The sequence below is a fragment of the Sus scrofa genome, chromosome 7 (genome assembly GCF_054392235.1).
Source record: "Sus scrofa isolate SSC_HxYL_T2T_F1_AM1 chromosome 7, Sscrofa_HxYL_maternal_Yorkshire_Landrace_v2.0, whole genome shotgun sequence".
In the NCBI taxonomy this organism is placed as follows: Eukaryota; Metazoa; Chordata; class Mammalia; order Artiodactyla; family Suidae; genus Sus; species Sus scrofa.
Genome location: NC_139389.1, coordinates 5,189,562 through 5,205,679, shown reverse-complemented (window position 1 = coordinate 5,205,679; position 16,118 = coordinate 5,189,562). Strand labels below are relative to the sequence as shown.

The 16,118-nt window shown below is 48.5% G+C and overlaps 1 protein-coding gene and 1 long non-coding RNA gene across 2 annotated transcripts in view; both read right to left on the bottom strand.

Annotated features, from left to right (window-relative positions):
• BMP6 (bone morphogenetic protein 6) overlaps nt 1-16,118 on the bottom strand; it is a 150,218-nt gene that overhangs the window by 34,231 nt on the left and 99,869 nt on the right.
• LOC146401164 (uncharacterized) lies at nt 5,933-11,561 on the bottom strand. Its single transcript, XR_014809560.1, has 2 exons — nt 8,573-11,561; nt 5,933-7,847 (listed from the first exon to the last, which is right to left on the bottom strand). It is a non-coding gene; the product is annotated as an uncharacterized LOC146401164 (long non-coding RNA).

Genomic DNA, 16,118 nt, shown 5'->3' with positions numbered 1-16,118 from the left:
ATAAATTCTACATTTTCCAAATGCTTCATGCGTCCACGAAACTTGAAAAACCTTTAGAACCCTTTAAATGAAAATCACCATTCCCACTGACAACTATAAACATCGTTCCATGCTGCAGCACATGTTTATTTAATTTGAGGCAACCTAGAAAGTTCCGGCTAGTTTTCCAAGGTGGCCTTTTGACTTCTATGTTGCAAGCTTACAACCTTAAATAGTAACAGACTCACTGAGTTGAAGTCTCCACCTCACTTTTCAACCACAGAGCCATGACCCTTTACCCCCCAGGGTTCACCAAATATGTCTAAATATTTGTATTCATGGTCTAGGAGAATCACAAATATTGAGACGAAGCTAGTTTTCTGGCTGCTATGCCCTCCATGACCTTTTTCCCCCCTAAACTTTACTTTTTATCTGAAATAATTATAGATCCAGCAATGATTGCGAGAATAATTTTTCGAAGCAGAGCGGGCCCGCGTAACATCTTATGTAACAAAGAACAACAGCAAAACCAGGACACACACTGGCATTAGCACCTTAATAAGATGACAGACCCTCTTCTGGTTTCCCGAGCTTTTATGCGCCCCTTTTGGGGCAGGAAGGCACGTCATACCCAATGCTGACATTTTCTCACACGTCCCGATCCTCCAACCACCAGCACAAGCCAGAAATGGGATTTTCAGCCACAAAAGGCATGCCCGAGGCTACCCTTTGACTCCCAATGACTTTTTTTTGTTCTGTCTCAGTAGCCTATTCTTATTTTTTTTTAAATATCTTCATTTTTTTAATTGTTATTGCCCCCATCCAATTTTTCTCCTACTGTACAGCAAGGTGACCCAGTTACACATACATGTATACATTCTTTTTTTTACATCATCATGCTCCATCGTAAGCAACTAGACCTAGTTCCCAGTGCTACACAGCAGGACCTCATGGCCAATCCATTCCCAAGGCAATAGTTTGCATCATTAACCCCAAGCTCCCAAATCCACCCCACTCCCTCAAGAAAATCATGGACTTGGAGAAAAGACTTGTGGTTGCCCCAGTGACTTTTTCAGACCAGACTCAGTACATACGTGACAAAGAGCTTTAGGATCAACCTTTCATTAGGGCCTACCCAGCATCGTTCGCGGGAAGGGTTAACCAAGTCATCTTCTTATCTTGTGAACCTCATTTCGGAACCTTTTTCCAAAGCCCCAAACAGATACAAACATCACACGAGGCTGGGAAGCCGCTCAGGAGCTACAACCACGCACGTCTTACAGTGGAAACAGGGCGCAGACCTCAGCAAGCTCAAGAGCGGGCCCTCGGGCGCAGAAGGCAACAAACAGGAGCCAAGCCAAGACCCCATAGGGGTGGGGTCCCACCGACAGCAAAGACCCACGTGTTGGCCTCTGTCTAAGGACTGCTCTGAAGCAGCCATCAGGGGACATTTAGTAAACAGCAATATACACAGCAGGCATTTTTCCCCCTACAGATCAGAAAAAGTTGAACATTTTTGGTCAAAATGCACAGATGGGACCATCCGGAGAGAGAAAAATCCAGACCCTCCCACACCTCCAGTTCCACCTGCACAGAAACATGGGGCAGAAGGTTCTTCCTGGGACGGAGAGGAGAAATGTAAGTCTGTATTCATCACATCAGACCCATCTGTCTTTTCTTTCTTTTGGGGGCCGCGCCTACAGCATATGGAAATTCCTGGGCTAGGGGTCAAATCAGAGCTGTAGCTTCTGGCCGACACCACAACCACGGCAACACAGGATCTAAGCTGTGTCTGCGATCTACACCACAGCTCACAGCAGCGGGGGAAACCCGCATCCTCGTGGATACGAGTCAGGTTCATTACTGCCGAGCCACAATGGGAACTCCTATTTGGTGATTTAAAAAATTTTTTCCAATAGCTTTATTTATTGTCATCATTGCTGTGTGGTTGACTTGGCCATTTTCCATTGTCCTGTATTACTATCATGTATTATTATTATTATTATTATTGCCTTTTCTAGGGCCTCTCCCGCAGCATATAGAGGTTCCCAGGCTAGGGGTCCAATCGGAGTTGTAGCCGCCGGCCTACACGAGAGCCACAGCAACGTGGGATCCGAGCCGCATCTGCGACCTACACCACAGCTCACAGCAACACCAGATCCTTAACCCACTGAGCAAGGCCAGGGATCCAACCCGCAACCTCATGGTTCCCACTGGGGTTCATTAACCACTGAGCCACAACGGGAACTCCGTATCATGTATTATTACACTAGTCTTCCTTCTTTGTGTATTTCCTACATAATTGTCTCTTACATTTTGTTTTGTTTCTTCCTTTTTTTTTTTTTTTTTGGCCATGGCATACAGAAGCTTGATGTGGGATCTCAGTTCAGAGTAGGGAATGAACCCGGGCTGCTGTGGTGAAAGCACTGAATCCTAACCACTGGACCACCAGGGAACTCCCCATAGTTGTCTCATATCTTCAAACTTGGTGTCTGTTTTCTGATACATGAAATCCTTGGGGAACTTCATCCACCTTGCCCTCCCATCCCTCTGATGACTGTCATTTTGCTAGTTTTACGTTCTTGGCTGTTTGGAAATTCTTAGACAGTGTTTGATTGAAATCCATCCAGGGAGTTCCCCTCATGGTTCAGTGGGTTACAAACCCGATGAGTATTGACAAGGTTGTGGTTCGTTCCCTGGCCTCATTCAGTGGGTTAAGGATCCACTTTGCCGTGAGCTGTGGTGTAGGTCACAGATGCGGCTCGGATCTGGCGTGGCTGTGGCTCTGGCCTCAGCTGCAGCTCTGATTTGACCCATAGCCTGGGAACGTCCATGTGCCACAGGTGCGGCCCTAAAAAGAAAACAGGAAAAAGAAATTCAGCCTGGATGTTTAAATTGATAATGCTTTTCTTAAAAAAAAAAAAAAAAAAGTACAGCTGCTTCTAGGAGGACCACTCAGCCTGGAATCATGGCTTTCCGGGGGGCTAGACGGCCCTGGCTTCACCTGGGACCCTCTGGGGCCGCTCCCCCGTCTTGGCCCGGCCCCCGCACTGGTCTCGTGATCTGCGCGGATACTGGTATTCGCACCTGCAGAACGCCGGCTTTTATGTCTGTTTGTTGGCAGTGACCACCTCGAGGGAGCCCTCCAAGATGTCTCGGAGTCCCTGACATTCGTGCTGGGGACATATCTGCCTCTGTTTATCCTGGATCTGGTGGGATTTTAGCAGGAGGGCCTTACAGACTATCCAGCTTGCGACACGTCCAGAATTTGACGGCTTTAGCTTTCGTGTTCAGAAAATAACACCTGGAGCACATTCCTCTTGACTCCTAAAGATATTACAAAACCCGCCAAAGGTGTGAAGCGTTTACAAGCATCGCCACACACGTATCTCATCCGCTTCTCAGAAGAGTCCCGAGGAGCCGGGCTGAGCAAATGTTATCCCCAGGGTGTCCACGAGACTCTGGGGCCAGATGGGGGGGGGGGTCTCCTGCCACCACTCACTTTCATGATTTCAACCCCGATCTCATGCTGCTGCCCCCCCGCCCCACGTCCATCTCCAGCCCACGGCTCTCCCCGCAGGCATGTGTTCACCTTACTGCTGGGTATGCGTCTCCATCCAGATGCGCCCTGTGCACTAGATGCCCCAAGGGGCACAAAATGAGACTCCTCAGTAACCCAACTAAGCCGCTTTATCTCTGTCCACCCTGTCAGCCCCAAGTGGCCCATGTGCAGCATCTCTGACTTCACCCCCCAGACCTGGCAGCCACGCTTGCCATCCAACACGACCGCCGCCCCGGCCCACGGGCCGCCACGTACATGGGAAGCCCCTAAAGTGGGCAATTCAGTTCCTCCGTCACACCAGCCACGTCGAGAATGCTCGGTGGCCACGTGTGGCTGGCGAGTACTGTATTAGGAAGCCCATCGGCAAGCGTGCCCATCATGCCAGAAAGTTCTCCTGGACGGCACTGTGCTGAGAGTCTCTCTCACCCCCACGTCCTGCCGTCCCCAGGGACGGCCTCCAGTGCTGCCCCCGTCCATCGAGTCCCCACACGGCAAGAGGACCACAGTCACAGACCTGACCTTGTGAGTCACCTGCAGAGAGCCTTCAACCCAATCTCCGACCCCCTCCCCGCCTCGAACTTTACTCTTGGGAGGATTAAACTGCTCTGTTTTGCTGACCACACTCCCTGGGAACTCACGCCATTGCCTTACAGTCACCTTGCCCTTGAAAAGAGCTTTCAGATGAATGATGAAGAAGGCGTGGTACACACACACACACGTCTGTGTACACACACCTCACACACACACCCCCCCAATGGTCTACCACGCAGCCATAAGAAACAATGAAATTTTGCCATTTGAAATGATATGGATGGACTTGGAGGGCATGATGCTTAGGGAAACAAGTCCGACGGAGGAAGAAAAGTACTGTATGTGTTCACTTAGGTGTGGGATCTGAATAATAAGACGAATGAATGAATAAAACAAAACAAACACAGAAGACTCACTGATAAAGAGAACTGACTAGTGGTCACCGGTGGGGAAGAGGGGTAGGCGAGGGGGGTAGGCGATTAAGAGCCATCGACTGCTGTGTAGAAAATAATAAGCCACATGGATATTTGTACAGCACAGGGAATATAGCCACTCTTTTATGATAGCTTCAAACGGAATATAATCTACAAATATATCGAATCACTTTACTGTTTACCTGAAACTAACATAACACTGTAAATCAACTATACTATAGCCGTAAATCGACTTTATAACTTCACAGTTATAAAACTGTAAATCACCTATACTTCAATGAAGGGAAAAAAAAAAGATCCTTTGGCGTTCCTGCTGCGGCTCAGTGGGTCAAGGATCTGGCATTGCCACAGCTAAGATGCATGTCACAATACAGCTTGGATCCAACTTGAGCCCTGGCCTGGGAACTTCCATGTGCCACAGGTGCAGCCAAAAAAAAAAAAAAAAAAAAAAAGACCCCTGGGTCCCCTCACCTCTGGGATGAAGACTTCACAGACCCCTGATTTTGAAAACGCTTTGGTGCTCCTATGCAACTCTAAATAAAAGCAACTTATTAAAGCCGTAACATAAGGTGAGGTGGCCAGAGTTCTTTTCTTCCCCCCCCCCAAATTATTAATACTTTGGTGAAAGATAGCAAACTGAAACTCTCTTAAAATTCAGTTTCAAGTGTTCCTCTTTTGCTAGACCTCTAACCATGACTTGCCATATTTAGTGGGTGATCAGTAATATTTTAAATCTTCCTTTAAGGTTGAATTCCAGGAAGCCTCCTGAACTGCCTGTCTTCTCCACCTGACTCCCAGCCCCCATCGGCTTGGGGCTCCTCACTCTAGGTGCCCATAACGTCCCATGGAAATTGCACCCCGATCTCATACTCAGATGACCAGCTATTCGTGTGGCTGCCGCCCTCACCTGCTGGACCGTGAGCCTCTCAAAAGCAGGGTCCATGACATGTTCACCTTCCTACTCCCAGGAGGGCTCAGGAATGTTTGTTCAATGAATGCTGGAGCCAGGACTGAGGTCTGCCTCGTGCTGTTTCCTGGGCACCGTAATATCCCCAACAGGCAAAAGGAGCCAGAACAAACTCGGGCTTTGCACTCTAGCCCTGGCGATCTTTCCACAAGCCCCAGGGGCCTTCTCCAGAACACAAACAGCAAAGCTGGGGGCTGGCCTGACACATCTGTCCAGTTTTGGTTTTTGAAGCTGCAGCACTTTGGACCCAGGATACCGATTTTCATGTTACTTTGTGCTCAGCATTCATGATGCAAACGCCAAGCATGTTAAATTTTAAAGAGCAAAGGAAAGAAATTCATCGGCTCAAATTACTTCAGTTATACTCAAGCCTCTCACAAGGGCATCATGAGCAGAAAGACACCATGGATTTTTAATCTCATCCTTAATTCAAAGAAATGACCTCTGCCATTCTTTCTCTTTTTCTTTCATTCTTTTTTAAATGGAAGTGAAATTTACATAACAAAATGAACCACTTTAAGGTGACCAGTTGGGTGGCATTTAGTACACTCAATGTTGTGTACCTGTCACTGCATATGGTTCCAAAATATTTTCATCACCCCAAGAGAAAAAGCAAGAGCTCCCCATCCCCTGCTTCCCCCACCCCCGGGGGTACTGGAAACCACCAATTTCTGTCCTACCTCCATGGGTTTGCATATCATAGAAATCTCACGTGAATGGAATCATTCAATCCTTTGTGATTTGCTTCCTTCACTTCGCATGTTTTCTAAGATCATCAGTGGTGTTAGCATATATCACTATTTCATTCCTTTTTGTGGCTATATAATATTCCATTGTATGCACATACCACATTTTGTTTATCCATTCATGCACTGATGGACAGGCAGCCTGTCTCCACCTTTTGGCTATCATGAATAGTGCTTCTGTGAATGTGCATGCGCATGCATTTGAGTGCCTGTTTTCAATTATATACCTCTTTCATTCTCTTTTATTCTTCATATCTCCTTCTCAGCCATATATTCCCCAAAGTTAATTCTGGAGGCACTAATGATTATCTATTAGAGTTTAAACACAGCCTGGGAGTTCCCATTATGGTGCAACCTGATTGGCAGCATTTTTGGGAGTGCTGAGATGTAGGTTCAATCCCCGTGTGGTGCATTAAGGATCTGGTGTTGCTACAGCTATGGCTTAGGTGGCAAACATGGCTCGGATGCGATCCCTGGCCCAGGAACTCCATATACCTTGAGGAGGCCAGAAAAAAGAAAAAAAGAAAAAGAAATCTAAATGTATACACAGCCTATCCCAAACACTAGGGTGATTAGCTAAACATCCTGGACCAAGCTGGGCAGGACATCTGAGCAGAGAGAGGTTGGAGAATCACTCAGTGTTGAGTGAACACACCCAGCATCTTCTCTGGGGCTTTGTCAGTTCACAGTAAATGTTTGCTGAGTCTGCTTATAAAGGTGGTTAATCCAAGGAAGTTACAGGAGAGTCTATGAGAAGAGAAATAGATGTCACTGACTAAGAGTCAAGAGAAGGAAAGGGTACCTCACAGGTCAACAAAGTGGGAAGGGTGATGAGACATGAAAGGCAAGCAGTGATAACAGAGGAAGAATCTCACCAGGAGACATCCTGGGAAGGGTGGGGAGGGAGGAAGCCTAATCAAATGGCAATTGTTTCCTGTTTGGAAAGTCAGGAGTCTAGTAGGTGGGAAGAACACTCGACTAAACCTGGCCAAGGGGTGAAGGACTTGTATGCTGAAAACTGTAAGACACTGATAAAGGAAACTGAAGACAATTCAAAGAAATGCAAAGATATCCCATGCTCCTGGGTTTGAAGAATTAATATTGTTAAAATGGCCTTACTACCCAAAGCCATCTACAGATTTAACATGATCCCCAGCAAATTACCCAAAACATCTTTCACAGAACTAGAACAAATAATCCCAAAGTTTACATGGAGCCATAAAAGACTCAGAATTGCCAAAATGATCTTGAAGAAAAGGAACAAAGCTGGAGGCATAACCCTCCCAGACTTTAGACAATGCTACAAAGCTGCAGTAATCAAAACGGCATGGTAATAGCACAAACCTGATTCATGGAGCAATGAAACAAAATGGCACAGAAATAAACCCACACACCTATGATCGATTAATCTTTGACAAAGGAGGAGTTCCTGTTGCAGCTCAGTGGTTAATGAATCCGACTAAGAACCATGAGGTTGCGGGTTCGATCCCTGGCCTCACTCAGTGGGTTAAGGATCTGGCATTGCTGTGAGCTGTGTGTAGGTCACAGATTCGACTTGGATCTCATGTTGCTGTGGCTGTGGTGTAGGCTGGCAGCTGTAGCTCCAATTAGACCCCTAACTTGGGAACCTCCATATGCCTTGGGTGTGGCCCTAGAAAAAGACAAAAAGATAAAACATATATATAAAAGGAGACAAGAATATTCAATGGAGAAAAGATGGTTCCTTTGGTGCCGGAAAAGCTGGACAGCCACATGTAAATCATTGAAGATAGAATACACCCTCACAGCATACACAAAAATAAACTCAAAACGTCTTAAAGACTTAACTATAAGATGTGACACCATAAAACTCTTGGAAGAGAACAGAGGCAGAACATTCGCTGACATAACTCATATCAGTGTTTTCTTAGGTCAATCTACCAAGATAATAGAAATAAAAACAAATAAACAAGTGGTATCTAATCAAATTTATAAGCTTTTGCACAGCAAAGGAAATCATAAACAAAATGAAAAGACAGCCTACGGAATGGGAGAAAATATTTGCAAGTGATGCAACCAACAGGGCTTAATTTCCAAAATAAACAAACAGCTCATATGGGTCAACAACGACAATAAAAAAAAATGACCCAGAAGTTCCTGTTGTCACTCGGGGGCGGGAGGCGGGGGATGAGTGACATAATGAACTTGACTGGGATCCACGAGGATGTAGGTTCGATCCCTGGCCTCGCTCAGTGGGTTAAGGATCCGGTGTTGCTGTGAGGTGTGATGTAGGTTGCAGACATGGATCCTGCATTGCTGTGGCTGTGGTGTAGGCCGTCAGCTGTTGCTCCAATTTGACCCCTAGCCTGGGAACCTCCATATGCTACAAGTTCAGCCCTAAAGAGCAAAACAAAAAACAAAAAACAAAAAAAAAACAAACAAAACGAAACACAAGAAAACCAAAAGACTCAATTAAAAAAATGGGCAGAATACCTAAATAGACATTTCTCCAAAGACATAAAGATAGCCAATGGGCACATGAAAAGATGCTTGATGTCACTAATTATTACACAAAACTACAATGAGGTATCACGCCACACTGGTCAGAATGGCCATCATTAAAAAGTCTACAAACAATAAGTGCTGGAGAGAGTGTTGAGAAAAAGGAAACTTCCTACACTATTGGTGGGAATGTAAACTAGTGCAGCCACTATGGAGAACAGTATGGAGGTTCCTCGAAAACTAAACGCCATATGATCTGATCCAGCAATCCCACTCCTGGGCATGTGTCTGGACAAAAACATAATCCAAAAAGACACACGCCCCTCAGTGTTCATAACAGCACTATGTACAATAGCCAAGACATGCAAGCAGCCTGAATGTCCACCGACAGATGAATGGACAAGGAACATGTGGCATGTATGTATAAGGGAATACTATCCAGCCATAAAACAGAATGAAATAATGCCATTTGCAACAACACGGATGGACCTAGAGATTATCACACTACGTGGAGTCAGATATAGACAAATATCATATCACTTATGCGTGGAATCTAAAATATGATACAAATGAATCTATCTGTGAAACAAGAACAGACTCACAGTCAAGGAGAATAGACTGGTGGATGCTAAGTGGGAGGGCGTGGGAGGCATGAAGGGGATTGGGAGTTGGGGATTAGCAGATGCAAACTATTATATAGAGAGAATAGATATAAACAATAAAGTCCTCCGGTAAAGCGCAGGAAACTACATTCAATATCCTGTAATAAACCATAATGGAAAAGAATATATAACATGTCGACACGTATAACTGAATCACTTTGCTGTCCAGCAGAGGTTAACTCAACTCTACCTCGATAAGATAAATTTAAACAATAACAACACTGGCCCAACAGGCAAGAGGCAGCTTCTTTCTGGTCCCTTGCAACATCCACGGAGTAGCTATAAAATCTGGAAATAGGGATTCCCACTGTGGCGCAGCAGGTTAAGGATCCAGCATTGCCACAGCGGTGGCACAGGTATCAGCTGCAGCTCAGATTTGATCCCTGGCCTGGGGAACTTCCATATGCTGTGAGTGCAGCCATTAAAAACACACAAAAAAAACCCCAACCAACCAACCAAACAAAAAAACCCAAAAAAAACCAAAAAAATGGAAACAAAGAAAACATATTACGTACTAGAACAAAATATCAATAGCCCACTTATTTTGGGTTATCATGCCTGTGTTTATGGATTGGGTGACCATCCTCCATGGGTGGGAGAGTAACTTCCATCCATGGAGCAGAGAAAATTCGGACCCCGCACTCTAAGATGCTCAGACAATGCCCAGCAGGGCTCTAAAGTCCTAGATGGTAACTTATTTTTATGAAGAGCACTGCTAATCCAGATCACACCCATTGGGGCTTTTCTTCACATACATCCTTTCCAGCCAATAAATCCTACTGCCTCCATCGCGGCTTCTGCAGAGACAAAGAAAGAGCGAGAAAAATCCACAAAACAGAAAATCAGCCCTTAAATCAGCACAAACTGATCTACATCGGGCCAGTTTCTCTCGCTGGGTGGCAGCTGAAACACTTAAATCCTGCCTTTTTCCACAGTGGACTTTTGACCATGACAATGGAGCTATTTGGTTTTAATGAAACGTTCGAGTTTTTAAAAGTTAAGAGTAACTGACAGGCCAGCTCCTTGCTCTGGTTCCCAGGGTGTCCGGGTTTCAGATTCCTAGTCAGTTACACCGCATCAGATGACCCGTTATTATTCTCAGCCCAGCCTTGGGCGTGCCAAGCACGGGACGTGGTGAGGGGGGGCCTTTCTCATGTTCCCGTCCAAGCCCAAGGTGGCCTGACTGCTGCGGGGGGGACGGCAGGGGAGGGGGCACCGCACACGACCCTCCCTCTTCACCCCAACATCACCCAAACCCATGGCCACAGAGAAAGAAGACACAGGTGTACTGGTACTGAGGTCCAGGGTCCCCTCCCGTGTACGCCCATGGGCAGGGCATCTGGCTTTGTCCCCTCTGTGTCCTGAGTGCCTGGACCAGCACCTTTGCAGAGCAGGTGGCCAACGTGTATTGGCTGAACGCAGGACCCACCCACGTGGAGGTGACAGGGTCGCACTTCCTGAGTGCCATCCTGGCCACGACAAGGAAAGAAGCTTGAACCTCTCCTGGTGGACCTAAAACCTGCAGTTCTGAACCAAGATGTGGTCACAGCTGCCACATCCTAGAGAACAGAAAGGTCCCCCCACTGGCAGCGGGTACAAGGTCCCATCCAAACACAGAAGCGGGGCATTCCTTTCCTTTCAGAGACAGAACTGGGATCCCCACATCTTTGTAACGACACAACAAAATGCTTCTTCCGGGACTGTTGTTGGAGGGTCTCTTCGCCCTCCTGGGGCACTGAGACCTCCTGGTCCCTTTGGAGCAATAGCAGTGCTGGCGTGTGCAGCCCTCACTGACGCCCAGGGTTTGTCGACAAGGCTTCCTCAGTTAAAACAACAGACACACCAAAGTTGAGCATGTGAATGTAAGATTTGGAAGAAAAAAGAAACTAAAAAATGTTTAAAAAAAAAAAAAAACCACAACAGGATTTCCTGTCGTGTCGCAGCAGTTAACGAATCCGACTAGGAACCATGAGGTTGCGGGTTCGATCCCTGCCCTTGCTCAGTGGGTTAACGATCCGGTGTTGCCGTGAACTGTGGTGTAGGCTGCAGACGCGGCTCGGATCCCGCGTTGCTGTGGCTCTGGCGTAGGCCAGTGGCTACAGCTCTGATTCGACCCCTAGCCTGGGAACCTCCATATGCCGCGGGAGCGGCCCCCCAAAATAGCAAAAAGACAAAAAAAAAAAAAAAAAAAAAAAAAAACCACAACAGAAAACGCCTCTGAGAGGCTCAAAAAAGTGGGAAAGACAAGGCCTTCTTGCACCCATCTTCCTGATCCTAAAAGAACCACGCAACTTCAGTGTTAACCGGATAAGCCCTGCCTGGACGACCTAATTTCTCAGGCAGTTTTATTTGAAAGAGGTAACACGGACTCCAAACCACCAAAGTGCCCCTGCGTCCTCTGAGATGATGTGATGATGGCTGATAGCAAGAAAGGCAGGAACGAGCTGGGAAACGTTCAAGTGTGGCAGATGGGCCTGATGCACGTGCTTGCGTTTTTCATTTGATTCTAGTTTACTGGTGAACAAGGGGGCAAGGACTACATCTCTGGGTTGAGCTGGACGCTCGGGCTCTCCTCTCCCTGAAGCTTGTCTCCTCTTCCTAAAGCCCCTGCAAGCCATCACCTGGGATGCACCGTTCTGCAGTCATCTCTGTGTCTACCACGACCGTGTCACTTCACTGCAGGGCTGAGTGCAGGTGAACCCGGGCTGGGGAAGAAGATTCTTATCCGGGCATCTCCCTGTGGGAAGGAGAAGGAGGCAGAGGAACTGGGAAGCGACAGCCAAGAGTTTCTCAGGAGCTCTCCCTCCCTCTCCTCATTCAAAACACTGCACTTCGTCACGGCTGCAGCACCAGGGTACATTCTTTGCTCTGTTGATGGACCTCGCTTTCCTGAGAACACATCCGAGAGAGGCTCCCAGTGTAGAGTTACTGATTTGCCCCCCGATTACATCCAAGGCAAACTGCTCTCTTAACATTTTGTTTTCCCCGAAGCGCAGCAGGTCCACAGGGTGGGGGAGCCCGAGGGAGTGGGGGCCGCTCCCTCTGCCAAGTCACAAGATCTGGCCCCGTTAGGGATCTCAGATCACAGGCGGAGGAGCCCAGCAAACAGGCTCGGGAGAGGGGGGGCTCGAGGAAGAGGCAGGGAGGGCTGCAGAGCTCACAAGAATCCCCGACGGCACTTGCCCTTGGCGTTCGGATGCACAAGGGGCCGTGACTGGGTTGGACCAAGTCCAGCCGCAATTGTGCACTGAAATGATGAAAAGTCATGGTTCTCGGGACCAAAAAAGACAGAGGATACGAGTAGAAAGGAGACTGCCTGGGGACCCCGGCGAGCATCCCATGCGAGTCGGGAAGCACATAGTTAACAAAGGAACCCACTGCGCAGGCGTGGAGGGACGAGTCTGGTTCCCACTTAAGGGACCACTGCCCTGGACCCTGCTCTCCGCACAGGGGGCCATGACCCGTGCACAGTGGTACCACCAGCTACTAGATTCCGGTTCACCCCCGTGGTGCTCCCCTTGGCTTTTTCTCTTCCTGTCTGGTATTGGCGAAAATCAGGCACGTCGAGTTCAAAGGAGAGTAAGAATGAGAACAAGGGCTGAGTACTTAGTCGAACGACCTTTGATCATCAGGACCCCACAAAAAAGCTTTTCCGCCAAAGCAACTGGTCATCAATTCTCAGGCTGGATTTTAACCTCTCCCTTTTCTGAGGCTTCAAATGCCTGCGCTGGGCTTAAGGCGCACAGCGCTAAATAAACCGCGATGGAAATAACTAGCTCTCGGGTACTTCGAGCCCAGGCTGATGAAGGCATTTCTGCAGCCCCTCCAAGCGTGGGACCACGGCGGCCCCTGTGAGAAAGCCACCTGGCAGGTAAATGCATCGAAGGCCTTTGCCCCCCGAGAGAACAAGAAGAACAAGAGAACATGAAGGTAAATCCTGACAGAAGGGGTTTGACTTGCCTCGAAGTGATGTGTCAAGGGAGAGAAAAGGAAGTTTGAACAAGAAACCGAGCGAGAGCCAGCCGGCCCCACCCCTCCCCGACTGTCCTGGAAGGATCCGCAGCTGCGGCGACATGGTCCCAACCCACAGACACCGGAGTCCCCCCATCGCTGAGGTCCCCCTTCGTCCCACTCCTGGCTGGACAGCCTTGGGAGTGGACCAGGCAGGACCCCAAAGGGAAACGCGGACCCTAACTGTGGTGGGAGGGCTCTTTGAGGCTCGGGAATGACATTTCCTGGCTGTGGCTCAAACAAAGCGCCATCAGGGAAGAATCAGAAGCTGTAAAGGTTCTCTCCAATGGGCTACAGCAGATGGGGGCTACAGCAGGTGGGGTCTCTCAGAGCTGCGTGGTCGGAAAAAGCCGTGCGTACTTCAAACAACTTGGGAAAACACTTTATCTTTCAGAACCACTCGGGTTTCCTTTTTGTCTTTTTAGGGCGCACCCACAGCACATGGAGGTTCCCGGGCTGGGGGGTGAATCAGAGCTGCAGCTGCTGGCCTACACCACAGTCACGGCCACAGCGGATCCGAGCTGTACCTGCAACTTACACCGCAGATTGTGGCAACACCGGATCCTTAACCCACTGAGCGAGGAGGCCAGGGATCGAACCCACATCCTCATGGGCGCTATGTTGGGTTCTTAACCCTCTGAGCCACAATGGGAACTCCTAGAACCACTAAAGTTTTAAAACGTATCAGATATGGTTGGATTTTATCCTGACCTGACCAATGTCAGCAGATCCAGCAAAAGAAGTTTCTAGAAGGTGAGTGTAGGTTGGAAGCTTGCTCACATTCAATCATGCAACAAGGGTGTGACTCTCGAGGGCAAATGCCTGGGATTCGGCCTGGAGATGCCCCTGCACGTCCCCAGCCCCGTGGGTGGGGAGCCGACGGGGTCTCTAGGAAGTGCCTCTGTTTTTCACTTTGCCCATCTCAGAGTCCCCATCCACAAAGCACTGCAAACACCACCACTCAGCCCACCTGAAAGTGAGGTCGGACTCTCATCCTCAGTACTGGACAGAGAGTGAAAACAGACATGTGCCAGAAAAAGTCAAACGAACCACCAGGCAGGAGTTCCCTGGTGGTCCAGTGGTTAGGATTTGGTGCTTTCACCACTGTGGCCTGGGCTCAATCCCTGGTCGGAGAATGAAGATCCCACATCAAGCCGCAGCAACCATTAAAACAAAAACAAAAACAAAACAAAAAGACCACTCAGGAGTTCCCATTGTGACTTAGCAGAAACAAACCCAATTAGTATCCATGTGGATGCAGGTTCGCTCCCTGGCCTCGCTCAGTGGGTTAAGGATCTGGCATTGCCATGAGCTGTGGTATAGCTCGCAGATGTGGCTCAGATTCTGAGTTGCTGTGGCTGTGGTGTAGACCGGCAGCTGGAGCTCCAATTAGACCCTTAGCCCAGGAACTTCCATATGCTGCAGCTGCAGCCCTATTTAAAAAAGAAAACACTAAATTGAACTAAGTATGTACCGTACGTCTGTCATCTACAAGGCAAACTAATAAGCCTTTGATATTACCAGTGAATTCTCTACGGAGTTCACATTTGCACAGGAACAATTTTCAAGGTCATTAACAGGTACATACTAAGGGACGTATGTAACTGGATATACAGTTACAGCTCCCCCAGCCCCTCCATGTCCTCGAAGTAAATTAAAAGAGTACATTACTTTTCTCCTCTTCTGTTTTCCGATCAGAAACTATCGATACAAGCCTATGGTCAGAAGTGGGTTTGACAGAGAGAGAACCGGAGTCTGGTAGCAGCTGTATCACTTCTTCGAGGGTCCCAGCATCCACAGGAAGATGTGCCCAGCCAGAGGAAGACCCTGCTCATCACGGACCCTGGCTCAGAATGTTCTGGAAAGAATGCCGGGAGGTCTAGTCACCCAGGAGGTCAGGCCCTGCCATTAGCTGACGACATGACACCCCTTCTTGAACCCTTCCTCTGAGCCTAGAGCCCTCTTTGACCCCCCCCCCACCTCCCTTCACAGCCACCTCTGCCTGCTCGGTCTTCAAGACTGACCTGAATCCAAGCTACTCCCCAGCTCCAGGTGGCCATCGGTTGTCTCAGCGATTGTGGTAGGGGCTCAGCGTGTCTTTCTAGTTCTGCTCTGCCTCCACGGCCTATTCTTCTTCTTCTTTTTCTTTTTCTTCTTTTTTTTTTTTTTTCTTTTTTGGCCTTTTTAGGGCCACACGTGTGGCACACGGAAGTTCCCAGGCTAGGGGTCCAATCGGAGCTGTAGCTGCCGGCCTATACCACAGCCACAGCAACGCCAAATCCAAGCCACATCTGTGACCTACACCACAGCTCATGGCAATGCTGGATCCTTAACCCACTGAGCGGGGCCAGGAATCAAACCCGTGTCCTCATGGATACTAGTCAGGTTCGTCACCACTGAGCCACGTTGGGAATGCCCCCACGGCCTGCTCTCCACACAGCGGCCACAGTGATGCTTCACGAACATACTTCAGATGGCATTCCCTCCCCTCCTTCTCCCCAGGGCACGGCTCTCTGATGCCCTCTCTCCAGGAGCTGGAGTACAGTGTCACACCTTTGGGTGGCACACCAAGCCCACCCCGACTCAGGCCCTGGCTCACTCTCCAGCCTCACCTCACCCCATCAAAGATGGTCTTTACTAGGGCAACCCCATGAATGCGCCAGGCACGCACCGCCCCAGGATCTTGGCACATGCTGCTCCTTCAGCAGTAAGATGCTGTAACGCTCACTCTGTCACGTCCCACGT